An 8,311-nucleotide genomic window follows, 5' to 3' on the forward strand; every position below is an offset into this window, starting at 1 on the left:
AGGGGGTTCCCTCGGAAAACTCCATTTTGTCTCTCTTTCCGCCCTCGGGGACTTCTCGCAATCCCATAATCCCCCTTGTTTGATGTTTGAGAGCTGATGGCGATGCTGAGGACGGCCCAGAAAGGGTCTTTGTGTGTGCCGTGTGGCTGCAGAACTATCAAGGGTTTGAATGACATGGCAAGAGGGGAGAGAGACGGGTAACTTTAGCTTAATCTAGGCTTAGCGCTGCTACACACACACTCGTTCACAGGTGTGTGTGGCCCTCTGGCTTTGTGGGGATGGCCGGACCCAAACCTCTCTCTGTATCTCACCCCAAGGATCAATACAGCTCTTGAGGCCAAGGATCTGCGAGAGAGAGAGGCCCAGGGCCTCGGATTAACTCGGGCTCCACCCCTCCGGTCCAGAGCTAGTTTAGATTTCATTTCTGCTCACGACTTTAACCGTTAACACTTTTTAATAAGAAGCATTCATCTGCTGCTCAACGCCGAGCAGGACCTGGGTAGGGTTGCACCAGTCGTTTGTAAGGTTTAATTGCGACGTAACATTCGCATTAGGAGTTTAGGGTGCCACTAACATTTGTACGTTTTTCGGGAAAGCTAGACTTGTCTAGTAAGTCATAAACTCTCTGTAAACATATGCATCCTCATGTGGTGTTAGAACATTGTGTATCATTTTTGTCTTGCGGGTCATACAGATCTGCAGGTTTCAATGCAATTTGCCAAAAATCAACCCAATGAAAGGACTGATGATTCATGTAAAACAGAAAATTTTAGCAAATAAGGTTTATTGGAGCTTGTCAGAAACTTAAAACATATAAAATATGTGGAAATGTAACAATTCCTGTCTATTTCTATTGTGTTAGAGGTCAATTTGACCCACATATTTTATGTTCAAAATTAGCTGCATAGACACAAAATGCAACATTTTTGTCATGATTTCTTACTTGTAGTGACTATTTGCACACTTAGGTGCAAATAACTACAAGTATAAACATTGTCTTACATTATTTGTACTTAGTGTAAATTACATTTATCTTAATTGTAATTGTATTTATTTATGTTTACACAATGAAAAAGCCAGGCAGTGGCTCTTATGCCTGGTCCTCAAACCCTTGTGAGGGTAAAATGGGTGTCTCGCTCTTCTTTTCTGCTGCAACAGTCTAGTAATTGAGATCCAAAAAACTAACAACCAAAAAACATCCGTTGACAGATTTTTTTGCCTGTGAACCTCAACTGGATAAAGAAACAGTGAATTTTCTTTGGATGATTCAGAAGTCTTCAGTTTCGAGTAAACTTTGAGTCTTACCTTTCACACAAGTTCTTGTGCATTTCATATTTGCTGCTTAAAGCTGCAGTCCGCAGTTTTTCCTCTTTGTCGCCATCTCTGTTCGAAATCTGCAATTGCAGTTATTCGCGGAATTATTAACTTTAGGTGAGTTGTACTTCGACACCCTCGACACGGCACCGCGCGGATGAACACAATGTTTGAGGAGACTGTGAGGCTGTCAGTCACCGCGCCGATGTGGATACTGGCATTCAGAATCCCAGATTATTCTTTTTGGAAGTATGACCAACATAATAATTTTCACCGGAAAATGTCATCCGAACAAGTAAGTAACATCCACTTTTGTTCTGGTTCTGACATTGCAGTAAATCGCGCTGATTAAATCTAAAAATCGCTTATCATATCACGCAAAACCGTGCAAATTATACTTTGTTCTCAAATTGTTAATGTTAACAACGTCAGCATTGCGTGACTACATGTAATGTCCTTCCTATATGTATCCTTGTTTTCGCATGGGCCGGTTGCAGTCTCTTTTTTTTCAGTAGCCACTCCGAAGTCCGAACGAAGTCTTTTGCATTTTACAGCGGGTGAATCTGTTGTCACTGGTGATTGTCGTTTGAACCTTTCTGGATCCGCCATCAAATTGATAAGTTTAATTATATCAAGTGCTGTGAGAAAAGGCTATAAATCTCCACCTCCAACATCCTCACACGCAATATAGCTTATACTAGCCGAGACTCCTTCTTTATGTGTACAGATGTGACGTAATGACGCAAAGACATGCTCGAATCTCCCGCGGAAATCCACCAGTACCACTGGAATTAAAAACATTATTACAAGCTTACCGTTTTGCATCGAGCTAAGGCAAGCAGAGAGTTTTGAACACTGGCTGGTTATGTATTTTCTCAAATATATATTTTGGATCATTTTTAACCCAAAAAAAGCTACGGACTGCAGCTTTAAGAAACATTTAAAAAAACAGTCAAATCATGATATATGTGATACCAAAAACAACAGACTTTAAATTAAAAAGACGATTAGCTGATGAGTCAACCGAAGGATGACTCTTCCTTTCTTACAGCCGCCATATTTAGGGAGTTTACGCGAAGTACGACAACGATGTACAAAAAACGGAAAAAAAAATCCTTCGCGTTTTTCGTGTACAGACGACGACGTTGTGAAAACGATCCCTGTTCACATGGATCCATGAAAACGACTAAAAACGCTGCATTATTCATGCCAGGCCGGTAGATGGCTATGTCACGTTGTAAAGAAACACTACATGACTATGAACTGAACACGTAATACACATGTGCATGACGTCACCGTTCTCAAAATTCGTGTTTTCGTAGTGTACACAGAGGAAATAACGATATTGTTTGCAAAAACTTGCACTTTGAAACCCGTTTTCAAAAGTTCGCGTTTTCAGTCCCCCGAAACGCTGATGTAGAGTAAGGCCCCGTTTACACGAGAACGATTCCGGGTGAAAACGTAAAAATATTTGATCAGATGTGCCTTTCGTTTACACGGCAACGGCGTTTTGGGGGCTTAAAAACGCAAAAAAGTGAAACCACCCTCCAGAGTGGAAATCTCAAAAACGCTCCACCGTCGCGTTCCCGTCTAAACGGTAAAAACGCAAATCTGCTCACGGTGGCTCTCGTCGCGAACGCGTTTACGTCACATGCATGCGCCAGTACAGGAAAATAACAACCAACATGTCAGATTATTTCCATACGTCGGACCTTCAAGTTGCCCTAGCAGCTCTGAAAAACATCCAAGAGTCTTTTCAGCAGTTGTACAAAATATTCTAAGATATTGGTGTTGTTGTGTGGCAGTGCTTCACATTGCCACCTAGCCGCCTGGAGTGCATACTACATCGAATTTCACACACTTTTGCGTCACCATATGCACGCGGATTTCCCAACCATAACGCTCGTCTAAACGCAGAATAAAAAGTGATAACGCAACGCCACTTTTGCGTTTTCTCTTCAGATCGTTTCCGTGTAAACATAGCCTAAATGAGCGGCCAAAATGTAGAGAAAGTTTTCTGTTTTTAGTAGAAAACGGTGTCGTTTAAACGGCCCTAAGTGTTTGTGCACCAAAGCAACTTTCTGCAGAGCACTAAACACTAGAACTGCATCTAACACTTGCAGTCTAAGCTGTTTATATTCACCAGAGAGGGACGGAGACAAGAGGAAAGTGGATTCTGAGCAGTGGCGGCCTCAATAACAGGAATGGATTTATGGATGTAATTTGATTGGTGGGAATAAAGGCCATCAGCCCACTGAACCATAGGCACTCCGATGATGAGCTTGATCGACATGTGCCACGAGACGGACATTTTTTTATTCTAGAGGTTACAATTAATACTCATACATTTAATAATAAACATTGCTTACTTTAAGTATGTTTACTAATTCTTGGAAAGGCAGATTTGTGTTTTTATTTTCAACATTAAAATACTTTTTCCTAGCCGCAAGTGGTCCAATCTAAGGTTGGGTTCCCCAAAATAATTGTTTTTAGGTATTTTTTAGTCCTATAGCAGAGGAATTATGGACATAAACTAAACTTTGGACATGTGTCAACTAGAAAAGTGTCCAAATACTATTTGCATGCATTTTCAACTGTATTTCTATTGTTTTGTCTTCATCTTTTAAAAGCTACACTAGAACAATAACAATTGAAGGTTACCACTTTTTACAGTGTGTGAAAAATCAGAAGATAAATTCTTTCATATTAATCCGGTACATTGGGCTTTTCTTAGAGTGTAACAAAAAAAAAGTGTGGCATGTTTTACTTGAAAAGTGTACTTGTTGTTTAAATGTCCAATATTATATATTTTGGGACCAATAGGGGGCAGAAGCAGTCAGCTAATGCTAATGATGCCATTTCACTCTTGAGCACCAAAACTGTCATTCATATAATTGTCAGACTGATGTGCAATAGCATAGATTGGTTGATTTTTAATTGTATGCTATTTAGCCCTATACATATAAAGCAAAATTTGTGTGTGTGTGTGTGTGTGTGTGTGTTGGGCAATAGTTTAAGAACGGGCTGAAAAATAGAGAGACTAATTGAGCAAATCTCTCCCAGTCATATGCTGCATGTTTCAGTTGACCCTTGACCTCTCATTAGGAGGCGAATTCTCGGCCTCCATCCGTACCTTACATTTTTCAGCTAGGTTTTTTGCGAATTCATGTATTCCGCTTCTCTCTCGGCCCTCGCTCCTCTTGGGTGGCCCTCGTAATCCTCAAAGTCTTTAGGGGACCACAATCCATGTCAAAACTCAATGCCAAATCTTACAACACTTACCAAGAAATTAAAGGGCTCTTGTTAGTGTGTTGGCGGTTAAAATCCCCCGCTGACCGCCGCTGTGGTAGACTGGGTTACCTCACCTATTTTTCTCAGCTTTATTCCTTAAGGATGCAACAGACTATATTAGTATTTTTGTGTTTTATATTTGAGTATTAAATCCCGTTAAACATCATATGTCTATTCCGCACAGCCTTGTTTTTATTAATGTGCAATGCGCAATGATGTGCATTTTGGCAATTGAGAAAAGTGTGTGTATTGGCCTAGTAAACTATATAGCATTTCATTCCAAACAAAGGTGAACTCAAAGCCGATTGGTCAGCAGAAGCGACAAGTACAGGAAGCAAGTAAGCCAAGGCAAGTTCTGTTCATTTTGTGCTCTCTCTCATCCGTCATCTCTCTCTCTCTCTTTTAGGGTAAGTGACCCCGGGTCCTCCAGTGTCTGCACTCAGAGAGGGATTAGAGATTAGTGCCGTCGCCAGCATTCCACACATACCTGATTTCTGACTTCTACCTCACACCGAAAACCTCATGACTTCAACCAAAGCAGAAATCCTCAGCTGCTCTCACACACCGTCACAACACGGATAACAACATCATTCTCTGGCCAGTAAGCTTCTCTAATGAACAAGTCATTAACAGAATGACAATCCATCTATCGTCCATCTATCCATCTATCCATCTATCCATCTATCTGTCTGTCCGTCCGTCCGTCCGTCTGTCTGTCTGTCTGTCTGTCTGTCTATCTATCTATCTATCTATCTATCTATCTATCTATCTGTCTGTCTGTCGATTAGATGTTTATTCTTCCACTGTTTCAGTCATTGGTCTCTTTATTTGACATCAAGGACAATTAAGAGAATGTCACATCTCATGTTCGTCTTGGTTCGTCTGTCTATCTATCTATCTATCTATCTATCTATCTATCTATCTATCTATCTATTTATCTATCTATCCATCTATCTGTGTCTTTCTGTCTATCTATTTATCTATCTTACTCTGTCTGTATGTCTGTCTATCTATCTATCCATCTGTCTGTCTGTCTATCTATCATCCATCTATCCATCTGTCTGTCTGTCTATCTATCTATCTATCTATCTATCTATCTATCTATCTATCTATCTATCTATCTATCTATCTATCTATGTCTGTCTGTCTGTATATCTGTCTGTCTGTCTGTCTATATATCTATCTATCTGTCTGTCTGTCTGTCTGTCTATATATCTATCAAACTATCTGTCTGTCTGTCTGTCTATCTATCTATCTATCTATCTATCTATCTATCTATCTATCTATCTATCTGTCTATCTGTCTATCTGTCTATCTGTCTGTCTGTCTGTCTGTCTGTCTGTCTGACCATCTATGTCTGTCTGTCTATCTATCTATCTATCTATCTGTCTGCCTCTCTGTCTGTCTGTCTGTCTGTCTGTCTGTCTGTCTATCTATCTATCTATCTATCTATCTATCTATCTATCTATCTATCTATCTATCTATCTATCTATCCATCTATGTCTGTCTGTCTATCTATCATCTATCTATCCATCTATCCATCTGTCTGTCTATCTATCTATCTATCTATCTATCTATCTATCTATCTATCTATCTATCTATCTATCTATCTATCTATCTATCTATCTATCTATGTCTGTCTGTCTGTATAGCTGTCTGTCTGTCTGTCTGTCTGTCTGTCTATCTATCTATCTATCTATCTATCTATCTGATGAGAATAGAATGCCACATTGCAAAAAAAAAAGTTTTCCAACAAAACAAAAAAAATCTTACATTCTTTCTTTCTTTAGAATTTTAGGTGAAATATGAGCCAGACATGTTCTTGACAGCTTTCCTGAGACATATGTAGCATATCATGTTCCAGCCAGGTGTCATCTACAGTTTAAACATCTTGTTTACATACATTATATTTATTTTTATGCTATTTTTCTCTGACAAACTGTTTATGATGTTCCGTCGCTTTAGATAAAAATATCTGCAAAATGAATGAATGTAAACATCGTGTTAATACTGAAATAACATTCGAAAGACTATTGAAAGGTGAAGAGAAAGAAATACTAGAGGTGAAATTTTATTTGAATTTGAGTTTAGGAAGGAAATGAGTGATGTCTTATTACATTTTCAAAACTTAATTCATGCATCGAGCAGTTTTATTCTAAAAACATGAACAGTATGTCCTCGCTTCTGAGTCCCAGTTCATTAACAGTCATATCTGTCAATTAAATGACTATCAATGGCCCAGTTTCTAAGTCCGACCCCTCTGTCTCTCTCTTTGTCCTGAGGGTAGGGCAGTGTATGGCCAGTTTCATTAGCCGAGTCTCACCAGTTCTCTCCCATTTGCAATTCTCCCCCATTGTTTCCCTAAACAATGGCAGCAAACAAAGCATTAAAATGGAAATGACTGTAATGTAGCTAATTAGTTATCTGTGTTGGGACTGTTAGCGGGGAGAGGGGGTGGATAATTGGAGCTCTCTGTCTGTCTCTCTAAGAGAATTAACAACATTTCAGGTGGACACAAATTCCTAGTTGAGTGTTTTTTTTTTTCTATATTCCTCTGGCCTAATATATATATATATATATATATATATATATATATTATACAGACACATTTTTAATTTATTTTCTGCATAGATTTTCAAATTTATCCAGACATTTTAACATTATTTTCAGATGAGTAAAATATTTTCTAAAGCTTTTCTAAAGATTTAGTTATCTGAAGTTTTTTTTTACTAATACTATAATCATGTTTGTCACATAAACAAGAACTTTTCTGACAGACAGATTTTACATTAAGAGACTCCTCTGCTGTAACGTTGCTGAAACACATTGAATTTATTTATTTATTTTCAACATTAATCTGTTTAAAAATGTTTCTCAGTATTTTTTTCTCTAGCTAGTACAAACGCAGCTTTCGTCGTGCATTTGAAGAACACAATGTTCAATCTAAACTTATGACACGCCCTCCCAGTTTTTGTTAATTTGTTTTGGCCCGCAAACAAATGTTTAGTCTTTTTCTTCACTTGCCCATGTCATTTTCATTTGTTTATCGTCCTCTTTCACAGGTGCGAATCCACAAGTCTTGTTATCACGTGTTAACCGGCTGATTGGTGATTGTTAACAGCTTGGCTTTAAAAGACACATTTTAATGACCTCATCAAGACCACTGAATAACCCTGATTAAGTGCTTTTTTTGTCATTATTCTCCCATTAATGGCAAGAAGACACTTCTTCAGGACTGGCCGGAGACGTCAGTGCATGTCACATCTCTGTGAGGGGTATGGACCTGCCGTTTGTGATGCTTTCATAGTTTTCTGTGTAAAAAAATAATGGAGAAAAAAAATCCAGGCAACTGGATGCATTGAGATGTTTGAATAATCTTTTTTGAATAATTCCCACAATGTAAAAAATAATCCTGTAAAAAAAAAAAACGGTAAACTACTGGCAGCTGTGGTTGCCAGCATCATACCGTAAAAATACGGTGTGTTACTGTTTTTGAAATTAACAGCTAAATACCGTATTGTCAGCTACAGTATAAAACTTTAATTTAACAGATATACACTGTAAAAAATAAAATGCCATTTTTACGGTAAAATACCGGCAGCTGTGGTTGCCAGAACTTTACCGTCAAAAATATGGTACAGACGTTATTGGTTTTACAGACTTAACTTAAAATGTACAGTAATAAACCGTATTTCATTATCTGATA

The sequence above is a fragment of the Rhinichthys klamathensis genome, unplaced genomic scaffold, assembly GCF_029890125.1.
Source record: "Rhinichthys klamathensis goyatoka isolate OS25496 unplaced genomic scaffold, OSU_Roscu_1.1 h1tg000107l_1, whole genome shotgun sequence".
NCBI lineage: Eukaryota > Metazoa > Chordata > Actinopteri > Cypriniformes > Leuciscidae > Rhinichthys > Rhinichthys klamathensis.